Source organism: Dipodomys spectabilis, unplaced genomic scaffold, assembly GCF_019054845.1.
Source record: "Dipodomys spectabilis isolate Male_0828 unplaced genomic scaffold, ASM1905484v1 ptg000614l, whole genome shotgun sequence".
Classification (NCBI taxonomy): domain Eukaryota; kingdom Metazoa; phylum Chordata; class Mammalia; order Rodentia; family Heteromyidae; genus Dipodomys; species Dipodomys spectabilis.
Genome location: NW_024871291.1, coordinates 346,461 through 368,405, shown reverse-complemented (window position 1 = coordinate 368,405; position 21,945 = coordinate 346,461). Strand labels below are relative to the sequence as shown.

General features: G+C 32.8%; 1 non-coding gene across 1 annotated transcript; it reads left to right on the top strand.

Moving 5' to 3' along the window:
* The first annotated feature begins 21,137 nt into the window (after positions 1-21,137).
* LOC122101005 lies at positions 21,138-21,244 on the top strand. The gene has a single exon (XR_006146290.1). It is a non-coding gene; the product is annotated as a U6 spliceosomal RNA (small nuclear RNA).
* The last annotated feature ends 701 nt before the right edge of the window (positions 21,245-21,945 follow it).

Sequence of the window (21,945 nt, the reverse complement as noted above, 5' to 3'; positions counted from 1 at the left end):
ACAATATTTACAGGTACATTACTTTACCAAAAATAAGTCTGTATCATGTTTCCCTTTTATACTTAAACCCACTACTTCTCTTTTTCCCATCCCAAACCTGTTTCATCCTGCCAACCAACACATTTTTTCTCTAACTTCTACATCATGCAATAATTAAGTTTTTAAGATTGCCTTCAAATCTATGGTAGATTATTCCCAGTTATTGAATGTCTTAATATGGTATTGTGTTCACTCTAATTGCCTTTTGGTTCTGTTATTAGAGAATGTAGCACAATTCGTTTCCCATTCATCTGAAGAAAGCCTGAATTGATTTCCATTTCTTAGACTAGAGGAAATAATGCTTCTATAATCCTCTGTGTTTTGGCCTTTGGGTGAATGTTACATTTTATTTCTATGAGACAAAGCCTAAAGAGCTGAGTTCCTGTACTATTCTGTGGGTGGTTGCATATTTCTATTCTAGGGACCTGTCAAAATATTTTCAGAAGTGGCTTTCCCATTTGAAATTCCTGTGAACATCCAGTTTCTGTGTTTCTTGATACCATTTATAATGGTCATTATTGTATTATGTGAAGTAATTCTCGTACATGTTTTATGATGTCATTTTAGTTTCAATATGCATTTACTTGAGGACTGATGATGATTTTCTTGTGCATATGTTTCACAAGATGTATTTTGCTTGTTTCTAATTTATGTTTTTTTTAACATTATGTTTTTAAGAGTTATATGTAGAGTCTAGATTTGAGGCATTCTTCAGGTATAGGATTTGCAAATATTTTATCCTTGACTATGGGTACCCTTCATCATCATCATCATCATCATCATCATAGTATTACTATTATTACTTTTGTACATGTATGTATCGTCTTGGGGTTTGAACTCAGCATCCCTGAGATTTGTTACAATTTGTTAATAATTTACCATTTCAGTCATGCCTCACTTCTGACATTTTTTGCTGATCAATCAGAGATAAGATTCTCAGGAACTTTATTTTGTGGGCTGGCTTCAAACTGCAATACTCAAATCACAGCCTCCCAAGTAGCTATGATGAGATACATCAACCACCTTCTCCCAACTTCTATTCACTATTTGTATATGAGCTTTCACAGACTAAATTGTTTTACACTTTTATTGAGTTGAACTATATCATTTTCCTTTCTTACAATTTTAATGCCAAATTTTAGAATATTTCATCTCCAAAATTGCCAAGAAATCTTCCTTTGCTTTACATTTAAAAACTCTCTTTGTTTTATATACCACGTTTTAATCCTGTTTGAAGTTAATAAATAAATAAATCCTGCTTGAATAAATTGTTATGTTTAACTAAATGTTCACTTTTTAATTCTCCCAAATACTGCCTAATCTATCCCCCTTATTAAAGAGAATGTCATTCCACAAATGTTTGGTTTTACCCCTTATTAAATATTCCTTAATAATATTTATGTGGATCTAATCTGGTGCCCTACAGACCTATTAAGCTGTGTATTATTTCCTCTACAAATATAACAAATTTACACTAACAGCTTTAATATTACAAAGAGCAATATATTCCAGTTTATTATTCTTTTTCAATGACTCAGAGTGCTGGTCAGGTGTTTTTAGAAATTGTCATAAACTTAAATAAAACTGTGAAGCTGAGCGCTGTTGGCTCATACTTGTAATTCTAGCTGTCTAGGAGGCTGAGATCTGAGGATTTCAGTTCAGAGCCAGCTGGAACGGGAATGTCCATAAGACTCTCATGTATAAATAATCACCAGAAAACCAGAAGTGGCACAGTTGCTCAATGAGTAGATTATTCACTTTGAACTGAAGAACAGAGGGACAGCGCCCAGGACTAGATTTCAAGCCTCATGAATGAACAAAAAAAAAGGGGAGGAGACAATTTATATCTTTGCTGAATTGTATCCTCCAACCCACAAAAAAGATAAGTCTCAATTTATTTAAATTTTTGCTTTTATATTCAGCATTTTATAATTTTCAATTTAATACATTTTGACGATGTGTGAAGATAGCACAAAGAAATTCACAAAAAAACAGTTGAAAAATAAAGGGCAATGGGAATGGAGAAAGAAACGAGTTAATCAACGCCTTCATTAATATGTGAGAGTGTAAAATATTTCAATAAGATTTTTTGCACAATTAATATACACCAATTAATAAATATCTTCCAAAGACTTTGGTATTCAAGTATGACATAAAGGAAAAATTCAGATTCTGTGGTGAAATGAAAGAAAGAGAGTTGAGAAAATACATACTTATAGTGATTGTCTAAATAAACTAAGAAATTCGGTCAACAGTTTGAAGGCTCATGGCTCATTGAACTAGAAGGCTGCTGTTATATAAGATAATACTAAAATGTTAGACTTGAGACCATCTTTAAGACTGCTTAATACTATTGCTTTTTGAGTCAGTATACTTTTTATTGTTGTTGTTGGTGGTAGTCGTGGGCCTAAAGTCTCCCTCAGCTCTTCAGCTCAAGGCTAAATCTCTACCACTTAAGCCATAGTGCCACTTCTCATTTTCTGGTGGTTTATTGGAGATAAGAGTCTCATGGACATTTACTGCACAGGCTGGCTTTGAACCACCATCCTTAGTTCTCAGCCTCCTGAGTAGTTAGGATTACAGGCATGAGCCACCGGCGCCCGTCTTCTCTGTGCAACATTGTAACAATAAAATAAAATCAATAAAGGACATGTTTGATAAATAAAGTAAAATGATAACTTACAGACAAATGAAAATAATAATATACAAATATGTTTATATACATGTATGTACACATTTTTATATTCTTAAATATGTATACATATATATAGGTATTTGTATATATACAGACATAGTGTGTACATATACATTTATTTAAAGAGACGAATCAGAAATATATTAAGAGCATGTTAATGCCAATGAAAAACTTTAACCATCCTGAATAATTTATCAAAAATCCAAATACATATCTCTATAGTAATATAACAACAACCAAGGAATATATCGAAGTATCATAACATACCACGACATTGCATACATATAGAGATTAGTGGAAATAGAAACAATAAGATACCCTTGCACAACCATTATGTAGAAATTGGAATCCTTATACATTGGTGCTTGGCATTTAAAATGATATTTTCAGTTTATTAAACATACTGGCAAACTTTAAAATATTACACGTAGAGTTGTCTCTATGATATAGCATTTTCAATCATAATTTTATATACAAAATATATTTCAACATATGTCCAATGAGACACATGTACAAGAATATACATAGCAAAACCTTTTACAATAACATATAATAAAATATTTAAATGCTCATTGAGGATATAATACCATTATATACATGCATACAAAACAATATGCTCTATCTATGAGAAAAATTTAGATGGACTTACTTTTGAAATAGTAACATTACATGGGAGAAATAGATAAAATAGACTGCATTTTCTAATTATATGAGCTTTTTAAAATTGGCACATCTGTAGAGGTTGAATATGAAATAATATCTGGTAAAGGGAGGGTAGGTTGAAATAATGACAGGAAGTGTTTACTAATAAATATTGGAGTATTTTGAGAGGATAGTGATGATAAAATGTTCTAGAACTGAAAGTGATGTTCTTACTCCAAATCTTTAACATTCTAAGAATCATTGTACTTTATCGAAGGATCACAGATTGCATTTGCATTATACTTAGGAAAAATTTTAGAATAGTAGTCGGTGAATCTGTGTAAAAATTTACAATTTAAAATCACAGAATTATATAATGCATAACTTTAGTGCGTTGATGAATATGATTATCAATAAAATATGATCTGTGATATATTCTCTTAGTGACCATACATGACATTGCGAGTCAGTGAATATTCTACAAAATTATGTAAATTGAGGGATGAGATAGGATTGAGAAGGATGAGTGATAATGATGATCAATATGCGTTGTATTGACCATGGAATTTGTCTTAATGATAAACTGCTTGCCTTGAATGTGTGAAGCCCGGTGTTTGATTCCTCAGTACTACATAAACAAAATAAGCTGGAATTGGCACTATGACACAAATCAGAGTACTAGCGTGAGGAAAAGAAGCTTAAGAACATTGATAAGGCCCTGAGTTCAAGCCCCGGGACTAGCCAAAAAAAAGTTCCTTTGTATTAAGCCGGGCACTAGTGGCTCACGCCTATAATTCTAGATAATCAGGAGGCTGAGGATTGAGGTTTGATTACGGCCCAGGCAGGAAAGACTGTGAGATTATTATCACCAATCACCAATTAAATCTCAGAAACGTTTGAAAGTGCTGCTGTGTCTCAAGTGATAGAGTTCTAGCATTCATCCAAAGGAGTTCAGGGACAGCTCCCAGCCCAGCGTTCAAACCTCCGAAGACCAAAAAGTAAACAAACAAACAAACAAAAACCTCACTAAACACTATTCATAAACTGCTTTGTCAAACAGCAATAACTCCCATAAGACTACTTAAAGTTAATTAAAAATGTGATAAAATACAAGTCATTTTGGGAACTAGAAATAGTATACAGGGGACAAAGTAAATTTTATATCATGCAGTTTGAGTTGAAATTTTTTCTATAGTCTTCTAACATCATTTATGAAATTGACAATACTGCCAATTATAGGTCAATTTCCTTGAGGAACAGATTGAATTCTGCTGTTTTTTCATAGCAAACCGTAGATGTGATTTTTTTTGCCACTTATTGAAGTATATCTGATATTTTAAAGTAGATTTTTCCTAATATAATACTAATCTAATCAATCATTTCATTAGGGAGATGTTGGTCAAATTTTTTTTCTAGTAAATCTTATCACTTATAATAAATGAGAGCATGCTGTGATAGTCTCCTATTAACATGACAAAATATTTTATAAAATTCACTTAAAAGGGGGAAAGATTAATCTTGGCTTCTGATTTTATACATTTCAGTTTATGTTTCTTAATTGTTTTGAGTTGTTGGTGGCACAGTACCCCATGTCAGGAACACGTGGAGTATGAGTATTCATGGAATCCAGGAAGTAAAGAAGAAGTGACATAGAAGTGGGAGAGGGAGAAACTAAAGGATGGAAAGAGGGAGAGGGAGAAGGAAAAGGAGAAGGAAAAGGAGACAGAGAAGAAAAAGAAGGAAGAGGAGGAAAGGACTTGACCTTAACATACTTTTTGACTACAAGTTCTCGGTGACCAAATCTCTACAACTATGCTGACTTGAAAGGGTTCACCTCTTTATGGCAACATAGTGAAAGCTAATTATTAATCTCAATCCTTTAAGATTTCAGATTTAATTTCTAGAGTGGTGAGTAGATATTCCTATACATTGTGATAACTTCTGTTCCTAAATATTTACTTGAATTAATCAGAGAAGCTATTTGGCATGGAGGTGTTTTGGTTATAAAATTGCTGGAGCGATATTTTGAGTGCAAATACATTTAACAGATAAGGAAGCTTCAAGATATTTCATTTTATGACCTACAAAAGTGACTACTTCATCTAACTCATAATGACTTGAATTTTTCATAATTTTATGACATTTTCATTCAAGATTTTGTCATCTAATGAAGTTCTTTCTAGTTGAAGGAAAAATAAATACTATTATAATCATTAATTTCTTAATTATTTTATAGAGTAGGTATAATATGAATTTCCTAACATTCAAAAATAAGTTATATTCAAGTCTATAGGATAAACGGATAAGTCATGGAATATCTTGCTTTATCTCATATTGAGATTGATTCAATGTCTAAAAATCACTGTTAACATAAAATACACGAAATTCAGTGTTTCGCTGAAATGTCTTGGTAATCAAACCTCAGAAGCACATGAGCAGTAACTAAGATTTTTATATATTCAAAAAGTATGGATCTATATTTTATTTCAAAAAGATTAAGTTTAAAAGAAGAGAAAATCATGTGACCACAGTAGATAATCCTTAATGAAAAATTGCTTAATTCACCCTGACAGAGCCTATTGCTTTTAGTTTACATGAGAAATTTGTTTAACAATCCCTTTGTTGCTTTTGAATTTAGAGTACTTCAATTTGTGCAAAGATTCTGTCATTTAAATCTTCGAGTATATATTTTTTCATAAAAATGAAAACTATTTTTCACACTGCAGGTTCAGGTTTAATAACTAAATAAATATCTAAATGTTAATTTCTTAAATTGAGCCTCTAGAATTCAAAGAATAAGAAATTTATTTTATTGTTAAATGTATTATATGTGTGCTGAATATGAATATCTCAAGCTTGTAATCCTCACTACTCAGGAAGCTGGGGTTCAAAGTCAGACTTGGCAACAAAGAAAATATCTTATAAATATGTTAGAAACAATCACAAGAAAGAAAAAAAAACATTTGAATACTTATCTTGAGGTTCATTTCACTTAACATCAACATATCTGACCTTTTCTGCTTGTTTCAGACATGTCCCACCCCCACGGTATATCCCCTGCTTTCACTGTATTTGATGATGAGGAGGGGAAGAGCAAAAATAAACCGTTTAAATAGGGATACAGGTCGACCCATTGCAACAATGAGATGTAAAAGTCGTTATGTCAAAAAACAAACTTTACAAACTTTAGCCCCGGGGGGATGGGGGGCGGTGTGAAACGGGATGGGTTGGAAGAGGAAACAAAGGAGAAGGCAACAATGCTTGATAAGAAACGTACTCATTACTTTGCCCATGTAATTGTAACCCCTCTGTATGGTATTTTCACAATAAAAATAATTATTTAATTAAAAATAATTTTTTAAAAGCCAGCCTTGGGAAGAAAGTTTGTGAGACGCATCTCAATTAATCATAAACACTCATCACAACACACACACAAAGCCAGAAGTGGAGTTGTGACTCAAATATTAGAGCAATATCCTTGAGGGGGGAAAAAAACAACTAAGGGATAGGTCTTGGTTTTTTTTGTCAGTTGTGGGGCCTGAAATCTGGTCCTGGGTGCTGTCCCTCAGCTTTTCATCTCAAGGCTAGCACTCTACCACGTGAGCCACTTCTGAATTTTTCTGCTTAAGTGGTGCTGAGGAATCGTACCCAGGGCCTCATGTGTGGAAGGCATGCATTCTAGCACTGAGCCACCTTCCCAGCCCAGGGATAGGTCTTGAGTTCAAATCACAAGAACAACACACACACACTCACACACAAAATATTATGTTTAAATTCTTATTTTAGTTTCAAGAAATAAACAATATCATGAACAGTAGTATTTTTTACATATCCTGCAACTTTGGTGAGTTGCTTTTAGTAAAATTTTTCTTAGATTAAACATAGGTTATTAAAATTAAAATTAATCAAGTATATTTATAATTACTCATAACATCTTGTTGTACAAGAGTTGGTATTTTTTCTGTAGCCATAAGAAATATTCTGAGGGGCGGCTGGGAAGGTGGCTCAGTGGTAGAGTGCTTGCCTTGCCTGCCTGAGGCCCTGGGTTCAATTCCTCAGCACCACATAAGAAAAAAAAAAGCCGGAAGTGGCGCTGTGGCTCAAGTGGTAGAGCGCTAGCCTTGAGCTGAAGAGCTGAGGGACAGCGCCCAGGCCCAGAGTTCAGGCCCCACGACCAGACCTCCCCCACAAAAAAAGAAATATTCTGAGTAAAAAAAGAAAGGAAGAATAGAAGAAAATGAAAGAAAGAAAACGAGAAAGAAACAAGAGAAAGAAAGAAAAGAGAGAAAGAGAGATAGGTACGGATGGAGGGAACGAGGAAGGAAAGAAGAAAGAAGGAAGGAAGGAAAAAAGGAAGGAATGAAGGAACAAAGGAAAGAAGGGAGGAAGGAAGGGACAAAAACAATTTAATCTATAAAATCTGCTATTTAGCCCAAAATAAACTTCATGTAATTAACCCTAGTAAATGCAAGTTTGCAATTTTCCTTTCTCTGCCTGTTCCGCATGCATGAATGAAACCAACAAAAGAAGGATCAGAAATAACCAGGTGAATCTGTTTGCATCTATGGTAAATATGTATACAAATCTTTTTCTCATTTTTAACATCATCAAATAACTATTTGCAAACAATTTACATTTAGTTATAAATATTCAAAAGTTTGAGGTAACCAAAGGATGTCAATATATTATAGAATATGAGTACTAGTAATGAGTGCTATTAATATTTATTAATTTATTATTATTGATATTCATTTAATATTACAGTCTTCATGTTATATTAATTATAAAATTTTTATTTTGTATTTTATCAGAGAAATTAGCATCCTCTGATTTTTTCGTCTGTGAGAGTCTACTAGCAGACCGTAATTAAAATCAAAGGAGATCTGTATTTGTTGGCTCAAACGAATATTTCTGAAAGCAATTAACTCATCAGAGATTGTTCAAATACTTCATAAGGGCCTTCAAAAGGCTGTACCATGTTTACATGGTTACCTGTGATGTGATTCAAGAGCCACTAAACAATCTTACTTCACTTTGCCATCAGTATAATTATTCATTCACATAATTCACATGTTATAAGCTTGTCCTTAAGTTATTATCTTCTATGAAATAATATCCACATGATATGTCACACTGAATTAAAGAAAAAGTTTCAAAGAGTATTGGATGATGTAACTCCTTCCAGATAAACATGTTGAAATTCTATTCCCCTGTCTGGTGGCACACACTTAAATTCCTAGTGGTATTGGAGTATTGAACCCAAAACACTACACTTGTGAAATAGCATCTCCATTACTGCCATACCTGCAGATTGTAGATGGATTGCTTATTTTGAGGTAGTATCACTATGCCTGGGCCTGATTGGACTGCAGTCCTACTAAAACAAGCATAAAACATTGCACCCAGCAAATGGTTAGTTTCTGAAACTTCTTTTTTTGTCTAGGCTTCCCTGGAACTGGAATTCTCTAATTGTTGATGCCCAAGTAGATAACATTACAGGTTTGAGCCACTTTATCCATTAAGCTATACAATTTCAAAATGTCTTGATATTGCCTATATTTGTGCTTAACATATATAGTTAACCTTAATTTTCTCCCTCTTAAGTTTAGTACTCTTGAACTGAAAACATTGGCTTTCTTGATATACATGGCTTTGTTTTGGATGGAATCACATCACAATAAAAAAAATCTCCCAAAAGTTTATTTCAAAAATCATGGAAAAGAAGGCTTCAGGTTGGAAAAAAATTGATCCTTAAGTTCTAAATGCAATACATTTATAGTGTTAGTCAATGCTTTCCTAATTATGAGAAGGAAGGTAGAAATGTGAAAGATGTTAGATATAATTTGATAACCTTCTAGTTCTCCATAGAAATTCTGTAGTCGCCACTTCATGTTATCTTCCTTCCTTAAAGCTTGCATTAAAACCCTCTGGGTGGATATTGGCTGGACTGATTGGTAATCTTCTCCAGGAAATGAAGCTGATTTTAGAAGGCTGATGGTGTAGTAAATAAAGGAATGATGAGAATGAGCACAGATATTGTCACAAAATGAGCAGACCTCCATTGTATAATTTGCAAATATCTTTAGTATGTCTTAATTTTTATGTTGTAGTAGGAGCATGTATACAATGCTGAGAATTAGAATTCTACAAAATATACAATGAGAATTGGAATTCTACAAAATATGAAACATTGTTAGGTAAGGGTTGTTCAAGGATGTAATCTTAGCTAGGTAAGAGATTGCGATCTGAAGATTACAGTGTGAAGACAGCTTGGAGTAGGAACGATCATTCCATACTTAATTCCAATTAACCAACAAGGGAAATGGATTTCTAGGTCAAATGGTATGTAGAGCACTGGCCTTCAACATAAAAGCACCATCCAGGCCCTGAGTTTAAGCCCTGGGATCAACAGAAACAAAAACACAAAATACAACATAGAGTTAGATATTTTATAATGAAGCATACTCTAATGTACTCTTCAGTGTTAGAAAGACTAAACTTCTGTGTTAGCTTTATAACCTACCACAATAAGTGTTATTGTTCATTTATTAAGCAGGAAGGCTTACTCAGATTTAGAACTTTGAAGGTTTCAGTGTATGTTCAGTTGGTTTTATTGATTTTGGGGCCTGTGACAAGACAATGTCAAGGTGGGGAGTATGTCAAAGAGAAATGTTTTGACCTAGAATGATTAGAAGATAAAAGAAGAAAGTAGATGAGAATCTAGTTCTCATGTGTTTCACTCTAAAGAATTTAATCTCCAGAAGAACTATTCAGGTATTCTCCACAGTCTGGGAGGAAATAGAAAGTCATTTTTCTTTAACACGTAGGTCTTTCTGGGGCATTCTAAAAGCAAATGGCCATATCTTCACCATTGATAATGACTTGTCCAGGGGTGGAAGCAACTAGATATTTCTATAAATTCTAATCAGATCTCAGTAGACTAAATATTTTATGGAATTCCTATTAAAATATTTTCTTGCAGTCTTCATACAACATATGTGTTTATCTGTGTGTTTGTATGTGTGTATGAATAAACGAATACAACAATGTAGAGGATAAAAGTATTAGTATGGCCTTTTGTTTTTCTTCTCAAACCATGAAAGCCTGCCACAATCCCAATCAAATCCCATCCAAGATTCAAACATCAATGCTGTCCCAAAAGTTTTTCATGCAAACCCTAGTACATCCACCTCATTTAAGATGGCCATGGTATATGAGCATTTAAAGTCTTATAATTATGTTGTCATCAAGGAAACAATGTACAATATTTCTTTTAAAAATACCTAGATTTTAGAACATTATCCAGAAAATTAAAGGAAATAATTATGGTATTAATTTAAATATTTAGTCACATAAATGGGTATTCTATATCCACAGAGGCCTATTAAACCACATGATTGAAAACCTCATCTATTACCAACTTCCATGAAGACAGTTCTTGCTGAAAATAAACGAGATGTGGTAAACAAATAAAAATGTATGCCACTAACAAATGCTGCTGTTCTAAAGCATGGAAGTGACAGAGCAATTAATGCCTATGAACAGCAGGTTCTAAGTAGTGGAATGTGATTACACCCTAAGTAGAAAAATCCACAGATATTTCAGGTTGTGCTTCGTAGTTGACATTTATGAGATATATTTTGGAAAGCACAATGAATGAAAGCACGTTGTTTGTAAAACTTTGCTGGCTGATAGAAACTTATTGAAATGTATCAAAGAGAAGACTGACAATATGGTGGATAAGATGTGGTATGCAGCTTTAAATACAGACTGAAGCAAACCAAAGAATTGGAATTATTTTTTTCCTTAACAAATACTTTCTGGGTATATTGGGCTATACAGTATAATGATGAAATAATCATGTCTGTGGAAAAGTAAGGAAAAAACACTGTCACCTTTTGAATTTCTTTTTAAAGTAAATCTTAAATGAGAAAGATGAAGAAAATTTAAATGCGTTAATAAAATATTATCAAGTATTAGTTTAATTTTTGATTAAAAGTTAAAACAAACTGACAGACTATTAGTCCTGGCACATGTTTTCTTTTGTTCTTGTTTTTTTAGGGGGGGTATATATATATTTTTTTCAGAAAGGCATCCTTGTCTTATCCATTTCCCATAAAATTTATGCTGTCATAGGATCAGAGTTTTTTTGGCTAAATTAAGATAATAGCAGGCTCATTTTATGCCAACACAATATATAAACACCAATGACATTTTTCACTGAACAACCACTCATAAAAAATCATAAAATAATAAAGTGAAAATCCATGTCAATATTTTTGTCGGTCATGGGGCTTGAATTCTGGGCCTGGGAATTGTCCATCAGTTCTTCAGCTCAATGCTACCACTGTACCACTTGGGCCACAGTGCCATTTCTTGTTTTTAGGTGGTTTATTGGAGATAAGAATCTCACAGACATTTCTGCTCAGGCTGGCTTTGAACCACGATCCTCAGATCTCAGAATCCTGAGTAGCTAGGATTACAGTCACCAAAGCTCAAATTCAAGTCAATTTTTTAAAAAGCAAGCTTATTGAAACTTCTGGCTTTTTCCAATAAACAATCTTATTTTTTCTGTATTAGTTTATAACTATGAGTTACTTTTAGATGTAACTGTGAATTTTTTAATAGAATCAAATATAATTCTTACCATTACTCTGTATTTCACAAAAATCCACTGTAATGGATTTTCACCAAAGTCCATTATTACATACTATCTCACACACTATTGTTATTACATTCTATATTGCATATAGTGTGAAGTGAAAATAATTTCGACAATTTCATATAAATTTTAGGTGCTATTTTAACATTACAAATTCACATCTGTGGTTTTAACTAAGGAAAAAATTTAGAGTTAAAAATAAAATATGAATGGGAAGGGATGGGAAGGGGAAACAAAGGAGGAGGCTACAATGCTTGATAAGAAATGTACTCATAATCTTTCCCAAGTAATTGCAACCCCTCTGTACAGTATTTTCACAATAAAAAAAAGAAATGCAAAAAAAACAAATATGAATGTTTAGTGTGTCCCAATTAAACCAAAAATTCTGAGTTCATCCACATAAAATTATTTTCTTTCCACTAAAGAATTTGAAGTATTACCATTGAAAATAGTTAGGCAAGAGGAGGCAAAATTCAAATCACGTCAAACAACGTCTCTGTTATTTTGCTAATCCCTCCACTAAGAAGATCTCCCTATTCCCAGTTGTCACAAAAATTGAAGTATCTCTTAGAATTCTATTTGGAAAACTTCTATATCATTGATTCTTTTTGTATTTTCTATTATATGAAACAAAATATAGACACAAAACAATTGAAATAAAATACACACATATGTTGAAGTCATCACAGCTGGAAAACAACCAGCAAATTGGAACTTCACCAGGAACAAAAAGATATTGTGCCCACTTTATTTTTTTAAGTACAAAACCTTCAAATACATGTTAATTTGAGTAGAACTATAAGGATAACTGTCTCTCAGAAATAAGGTTGTGCTAATTTGTAATTAAATTCATCTGGATGAACCTAATATAGCAAGTCCCTTGAATGAATCAAATTGTTTAAAACAAATGTAATTGTATGTGAAGCAAGATCTGTACATATTTAAAAGAAAAATTGCTACAGTATCAAATCACAAAAATCATGACATACTTAAAAATTTCAGAAATGCAATTACTAAGTCCAAAATATCCATAATGAGAACTAAATACTCCTGACTTATCAAGAGCAAAATATGCAAAGAATCTGAGCAGTGTACATGAAATACATAATTTAAAACTACTCCAAATTACACTGCTTTTAGAAGACTGAATATGTGTTATCTAAAGGAAAAATCAGCACATTATATAAATGAAATTAAAAATCTCATGAAAAGAGAGAATTGAAAATAATATTTTAATAAATGGTGGTCAAAATCTAGTACTGACAAAATTTCATACCTATTTAGTTAGATTCAAAAAAGACCCAAGTTACTCAAGCTGATTTAAAACTTTGGCAAAATAGTAGAATACAACTGTAACATTATTATGGATGTTGACTCTGGCATGGAATTAATTTCCTCTTTAATCTGACAAATTAATATATCAAAGAACATAACTTCTCCAACTAAATATCAGACCTAATTAAACATACAACCAGAAAAGTCATCATGCAAGCCATATTGCAGCTGGGGTAAAAGAAAAATCAGTCATACTGATTCTCTATTTATTTTAAACGTTTTTGGTTTTTTTTTTATAAATTATTTCCTTTATCTTGCATTTTTCAAACATTGTGTTAAATGCTGTATATCTTGGTAACTAAATTTGGATGCCTCCTTAAATTTTGAGTAAAATATCTCACTTTAGTTCCTAACCCATGAAATGAGGTTGTTTGAAAACAAATGCTAATAACCACTGTTTATAATACACAAGATCTCATAAGCATGATTTCAGGAAGCATAGGTTAACATTTTGATATTGTGGTCACGTGATTGATGAGGTCTATCTGCATGAGTATAGTTGTACATAGATTCCTCAGCCTAAATTTAGCCACTGTTAAAAAATGTTTATATCTCTATCTTTCACCCATCAGAGATGAAACCTGAGTATAAAGTCTAAGGAAAATGATAAGGTAAGAATTTAGCTTTTCTGGATATAAAGTAAACAAAAATGCAGCATAAACTAACTCATTGTTTTAAAGTCAACCTATGTCTCTAAAACATGTTAACAAATTCCCTACAATGTAGCATTCTCAAGAAGGGAATCGGGAATGTGAGAAGAGGACTAAGCAAGTATTGTTTTCAAATATACATAATTTGGGTTTACCTCTTTTTTTCGTTAGAGGCATTTTTGATAAAACTCTTTGAATAATTGATTTCCTGTTCAGGTATAATATATCCTAGTTGCATATACCAAACTACATTCAGAAAATGGCATATAGTAATTAAGTAAAGACTACTTATTCAATAAACAGCAAAAAGTATATACCTATAGGGTAATATTTGAACAGTGCATTGGAATTATTCTAATACAATAATTAATTTAACAATTTCATATTGACATTAATTATCTAGAGTATCTTTATGCTAATTGGACAAGATTGTCTTTCTAAATGAGCAAAACCTATTTCTCCTTTTACTTTATCAGGGAAATATGTGAACAAAAAATGGAAAATAACATATGACTGTACAACAACTCCAATGCATTTTTGACTTTTTATTAGCAAATGTTAATTTCACAAAGTATTTTATTGTGTTATACACATACATCCATATAATGTAGCTTGCTAAACTTTTTCCTTTTATAAATTTCATTATCCTATTTTTATACTTATGTTTTATTATGTCATTATACTAACCTAGGAAATATTTGAACATATTTACTCCACAATGTTTCTCTTAATCTCCTCTCTTACATTTTTTTCCAAATTTAATCAGTTTCCATCTTTTACATCTGGGTCATTCATTTTTCTTTCTTGGACTAGAGTCTGCATATGAGAAATCTAGTATTTGTTTTTCACAATAAGACTTATTGTGTTAATATGAAGGTTTCCAGTTCTATCTATTTTCTTGAAGATGATATGATTTCACTATTCTTTGTGGCTAAATAGTATATCATTGTGTATATATGTATATATGTATGTATATATATTACACTTTCTTTCTTCAATGAGTGATTAAGAAACATGTAGGTTAATTCTGTAGTTACTTATATTTTTTATGTGGGAGAAGGAAAGGTGGAAATAATGATGTTTGGAATGAGAAACATGCTCTTTAAGCAGACACTCTTGTATTTAAAACATCTTAGCTGCTCTTTCATCAGTATTAGATAATGCATTGAATTAAAAAAATAAAATTTACTTACATTGGCAAAGGTGTTCTTTTTCAGTATCTGTATTATTTTTTACTACAGTGTTACATTTAGTATGTCATGTGAGTATGGGGATGTATGTGAGCATGAAAATCTAGGCATGTTTGTATATGTAGTTGACTCGAAGGAAACTGAATTTTTGTGAGATACAGGATTCAAATAAAAATTTGAGACCTGTAAGTTGCTAAATTGATATATCTGTCCAGTTTGTGGAGTGTGATTTCAAGATCACATTTTGGTAGGTTTCATACCAAGTAAGTAGATGTTTCTAATCAAAAAATCATAAGGAATAAAACAACAACTCTGTTTCATAATCATTCAGTCTTATTACTTCAGACATTGTATTAATTGGAAAAAAATAATTGAAAGTATGATGGGTCAGTAGTTAGCCTTTAGACACTACATTTTCCCCAAAAACTTCAGATGTACTCTTTGGATATTAGTTACAAATATATTTATCAACATACAGATATAATATGAGCTTATATATGTAAATATATGTATATATTATAAATATGTCAATTATTTAGTTATATTTTAAATGTGCATCATAAATATCGATTTATATATAAATGTAATTTATCTCATCATATATGCATATCTACATATATACGTTTTTCCTTTTTTTTGGTCAGTCCTGGGGCTTGAAATCTGGGCTTGGGTGCTGTCCCTGTACTCTTCAGCTCAATGTAAGAACTCTACTGCTGGAGACATAGCGCCACTTCCAGTTTTCTGGTGGTTTACTGGAGAGAAATATTTCATGGAATTTCCTGTCTGGGCAGGCATTAAACTATGATCCTCAGGTCTCAGCCTCCTGAGTAGCTAAGATTATAGGCATGAGCCATGGGCGCACGGTTAAATTTATATATCTGAGATTTGTTAGTGGAACAAAGGGTACAGAAACTATTATTCTTATCAGGAAAGGACTTCACACTGACAGGTATCATTACAAGAAGAAATACGATAAATATTTACAGTGGCACAAAAATCCCTTAGATGCCTTGCAAGGCAGCATGTTTTTCCATTCACTGCATGTGGTTTGAGCGGATTGCAACCCAACCGAATGTAGAAGATATTGGACCCTAACAAAACTGACAATTGCATAAACCCAGTCCTCTATGACAGATTTAACAAGGCCTATCTTGGAGATTCTTGTTAGGGACATGATAAAAATTTATAGTTTATTTGTGATTACAGAACAGTTTTACACCTGTCACTAAGCCATTACCTTTATTTAACACAGTCCCTTTTTCTCTAACATATTTTCTTGGCTCAGGAAACTGTTTTTTGCTTGTGAAAACCTGGCTGTTTACAATATAGAAATGGGTTTTTCATCCTTTTGAAATTACTGTCTGTATAGTGTTCTATGAGATGATCTTCCTATGATATTCCATATCATAGGAATAAATTACTCTGATTCAAACTTGGACAACAGCTAGCTTGTTCTCTCTCCTAGGAAACCATCTGTATAGACTTTTTACATGTAAACAGACCCTCATTTACTTACAAAAGTCTGTCAGTGAGTCAAACCTAACTCACCCAAGTGAGGTGAATTCCTCTCTCATGCTTCTTTTACATTAAAAATGGTAAGAACTGTTCAACAATGCATATACTTTTTAATGTGAAGTGTGACTCCTATTTTCCATAATGTGAATCAAGGAGAGGAATCAGTTTAAGATGTGAAAGAGCCTTTCGAAGAGTTTTGGAACTTGAAAATTGTCCTGGGTATTCATTTTTGGAAAAATATCCCTTTTCAAAGACAAAGGACTCCTTTTTTTTATATTGTGCACGTACTGGAATTTGAACTCCTGGCCTTGAGCTCTACCTGGGCTTTAATTCTCTATGTTTAATCTATAGACCTGAGCCACACTTTCACTTCTTCCTTTTACCAAGAGTGGAGAAAAGAATCTTCTAGGTTTATCTACTTGGAATAGCTTAGAATTGCAATTATCAAATTTGAAATGGTTCCAAGCATTCCGTCTAAGGCATATTCAACAACTAGTGAAACTTGTGTTGGCTATAATTATGTATCTTTCTCTATGTGTGCACGTTTACATGTGTATATGTATGTGTGTATTTGTGTGTATGCTAACGTGCAAGTGAACCTACATAAGGGCATATACACACATATATGCATATATAAATGAATATACAAATATAAATATATGTGCATATATATGTATATCAGATGTTCAGTGATTTAATCTATAGTTCCTAGCACATTGTCATTCTCACAAAATGTACATGATAAATTGCTCTGCAGATCTGTGATCTATTATGGATATCCTTTGTACTCACTTCCCCCATTTGTTTTTGACCATCCCTGTGAACAACTTCGGTCTACTTTCCATAGGATAGCTTTTTTTCATTACAGGTAGTTACTAACTGATAATAAAAGAAAAAAGGTTGCTTGTAAAAGGAAAAAAAATTCTTGATTATAGCCATTCTACCTGGGGTGAGGTGGTATCTCAATGTTGCTTTGATTTGCATTTCTTTTATGGCTAGAGAGGTTGAGCATTTATTCATGTGACTATTGGCCATCCTTCTTTCACCTTCAGAGAAGTTTCTATGTAACTTATTTATTGGGTAGTTGTTTCTTTGAAGATTTGTTGTTGGGGGATTTAATTTGTTGATATCCAGGTAGACTTTAGATATGAGACCCTTGTCTGTTGTATGGCTAGTGAAGATTTTCTTCCAATCCGAGGACATTCTATTGATCTTGCTAGCTATGTCCTTTGCCATGCAGAAGCTCTGCAATTTCATGCAATCCCATTTGCCCAAATTTTCTTTGATTTGTTGTGTTTCTGGGACTCTATTAAGGAAATTTTGGCTTGTGCCAATTAGACCTAGGGTTTCTCCTTTTCCATCCTGTAATGTTTTCAGACTGTCTGATTTGACTCCAAGGTATTTGATCAATTTGGAGTTGATTCTGGTGCAGAGTGATATATAAGGATCTAGCTATTTTTCTGCAAGTAGTTAACCAATTTTTCCAGCACCATCTACTGAAGAGGCTGTTAGATGTTGGAGGAGATGTGGACAGAAGGGAACCTTACTGCATTGTTGGTGGGAGAGTAAACTTGTTCAACCATGTTGAAAAGCAGTATGGAGGTTCCTCAAAAGACTCTACATAGATCTCCCCTATGACCCAGCAATCCCACTTTTGGGCGTTTCACCAAATGATCACAAATAAGACCACACTAAAGCTACCAGGACAACTATGTTTATTGCAGCATTATTTACCATAGCTAAGACATGAAACCAACCCAGATGCCCCTCAGTAGATGAATGGATCAAGAGAATGTGGTATATATACACAATGGAATTCTATGCCTCCATCAGAAAAAATGACATTGCCCCATTTGTTAGGAAATGGAAAGGCTAGGAAAAAATTCTATTAAGTGAAGTAAGCCAAACCCAAAGAAACATAGGTTTCATGGTTAAACTTATTTGCAACAACTAGTATATGTCTGAGTCAAGCAGAAAAGGTCAGATAGGTTGATGTTAAGGACATGAACCCTAAGATATGTATTCAAATGTTTTTAATGCGATTTTTTCTAACATATTTAAAGAATATTTCTTTGTTGCTTTGGATGTCCCTCCCCCACGGTATAACCCCTGCTTTCACTGTATTTGATGTTGATATAATTTGTGGGGGGGGGGGAACAATTCTTTTTAATAAGGATACGGGTGGACCCATTGCAACACTAATATGTACAAGTACTTATGTCAAAAAACGAACTTTACTACTTTGGTTGGGGGGAGTATTTGATATGGGGGACAGGGAGGATTGGAAGTTCTGGGAAGGAGAAACAAAGGAGGATGCTACAATGGTTGATAAGAAATGTACTCATTATCTTGTCCATGTAATTACAACCCCTCTGTACAGTATTTTCACAATAAAAAAGAAAAAATAATAAAAAGAACAAAATTTTTTAAAATATATAAAGTAATCTTGTAGAAGATTAAAAAAATAAAAAAAATAATTTTAGGTCACAGGTTAAAGTATCTTATCCATTCCAATGATTCCTATGAGATAAAATTTATAGTAGAAGTAAAAGTGAAAAGGAACTCCTAGATATGTTATTTTACCATTTAGAATGGCAAAGAATAATATCATGTCACTGTCATAACTCTTAAAGAATGCAAGGTTAACCGATGGTTGCTTTCACGTTCCCACAAAACTAGTAGATCCTGAAGCATAATGGTAGCCCAGCAGAAATTCTAAGTAGCAGACATGGGGCATGGAAGAGAAAAAGAGGAAATGAGACAGAGTGAAAGAGAGAGAGAAATATCATAATATTGAAAGTGAATAATAGATAAACAAGAGCTGTATGAGAATATTCATACTGCTATCTTTAGACTCTATGTGTACATTTGCAGGTATTTGATATTTGTAATCCATCAACATGAAATATAAAGTTATGTTGATAAAAATAAAAGTGACTCAGAAGAAATTATAAATGCAAAAACGATCTTCACAGCAGCAAAATCTCAGAGATATTTCATGACTTTGAAAAGGATAAAGTGGCTGAAGATACTATAAATTTAGAAGTACAACAATTCACAAAAATAGAAAAAGATATTTATATATTTCCTTATATAACCCAAAGCAAAAGGAAAATGTTGTTTAGATGATTTTTTTAAAAACACAGTCTCTCAAGTGCTAGGAAGTTGGCTCAGTGGTAGAGTGCTTGCCTTTCATGCATGAGGCCCTGGGTTTGATTCCTCAGCGCCACATAAGTAGAAAATGATGGAAATGGTGCTCTGCCTCAAGTGTTAGCGCTAGCCTTGCCTGAGGAACAGCACTCAGGCCCCAGAGTGCAAGCCCCATGACCAACAAAGTCAAAATAAAACAAAACAAAACAAAACACAGTCTCTCACATTTGTGGCCTCAACTCTGTAATACTGTTGCTTCAACCTAGGGCTAAGATTTTAGTTGTGGACATGTATCAACTCTCCTGATTCAGACTCTACTTGATCATTTTTTAATAAATATTTTGTTCTTAATTTTCCTAGTTGTAAATTCACATGCACCTATAAAAAAAATGGTTTGACCACCCCAGTAACCTTCTCAAAGTACCTCCTAATGATGACTAACAAAAAGTTGTATTATATAACAAGTAAAACAATGCTACAAAGAAAACCAATAATTAAATAATGATTAATAAAATAAAAAACAAAACAATTACCAGTATTTTTAGTATCTGAAGTGCACTACATATTAGATTTTCTATTTTCTCATATTCCTGTACATTTTAAACCGCCTAAGATTATGATGTTCAACAAGATTTTTATAGGCTATGAATAGTCTTCAAAGTTACACACTAAGGTTATTATTTATGGCTCATCTCATTATTTGTTTATGGCTTATATCATCTCTTGTTCCTCGCTAAAATATAAAGTAAGGAATCCCTAAATTTTAACAAGAACTGTGTAGTAAGCAAGTCTTAATCCTTCATTCTGCTTCTTCACACAAAGGCTTTGCAACTTCTCATTAACAAAGTTTCTATAAATTCTGAAATGTACATACTTAGTACTATATGTCTGCTAACATAAATCTTAAATACATTATAGAAAATTTTATACCTGCCAAACAGTCCTAATTTTGGCATATAATCCTAAAATTAAATAGATATAAAACACTAAAATTTTTAACAACCCTTAACCCTTGCTGCTGTGTTCATTATGACATGTGCTTTGTATAGAACAATTGAATTATTTCCCCTACACATCTTTTGAACCCCAAATATCTGGAATTATTTTGTTTTTGACATGTCCATCTTGACATTATTCCTAAATGTGTGCTTATGTAAGAAGTACATGGTTCTAAAATTTCACAATTCTTCTAAACTTACTTTTTGTTGAATTGCCTAGTTTAAGAAAATCAATTACACTTTATATATAAAAAATATTCTGTGCTCAATTCAGCATCACATAAACTAACATTGTAATGATACTGAGAAGATTAGCATGGCCCCTGCGCAAGGATGACAGGCAAATTCCTGAAGCATTCCATAGTTTTACAACAATAGATGCTGGAGGGGATGTGGACAGAAGGGAACCTTACTGCATTCTTGGTGGGAGTGTAAACTTTTTCAACCATTTTGGAAATTAGTATGGAGGTTCCTCAAATGACTCCACATAGATCTCCCCTATGATCAATAAATCCCACTTTGGAGCATTTACCCAAATGATCACAAACAAGACCATACAAAAACTACCAGCACATCTACATTTATTGCAGCATTATTTAAGATAACTAAGATATGGAACCAACCCCGATGCTCCTCAGCAGAAGAATGGATCAAGAGGATGTGTTTTATATAAACAATGGAATTCTATGCCTCCATCAGAAAGAATGGCATCATCCAATTTGTTAGAAATTGGAAAGATATGGAAAAAATATTAAGTGAAGTAAGCCAAATCCAAAAGAACACAGGTCCCATGGTTTCCTTAATTTTCAATAACTAATATATGTATAGTATAAGCAGAAAAGGTCAAAAGGTATGTCCATATGACCAGATAACATGATGTTCCGGGAAATGAAATCCAAGATAGAGATACAAGAATTTTTCTCTTTTTTGCTATTGTTTCTAATGTACTTATAATGTGCAATGTGATTTTTTATGTCTTTTTATAGGTTCCTCCCCATGCTATAACAACTGTTTTCACTGTATTTGAAGTTGATGCGCCTATATCTTGTATATATGCTCTTCTAATTTG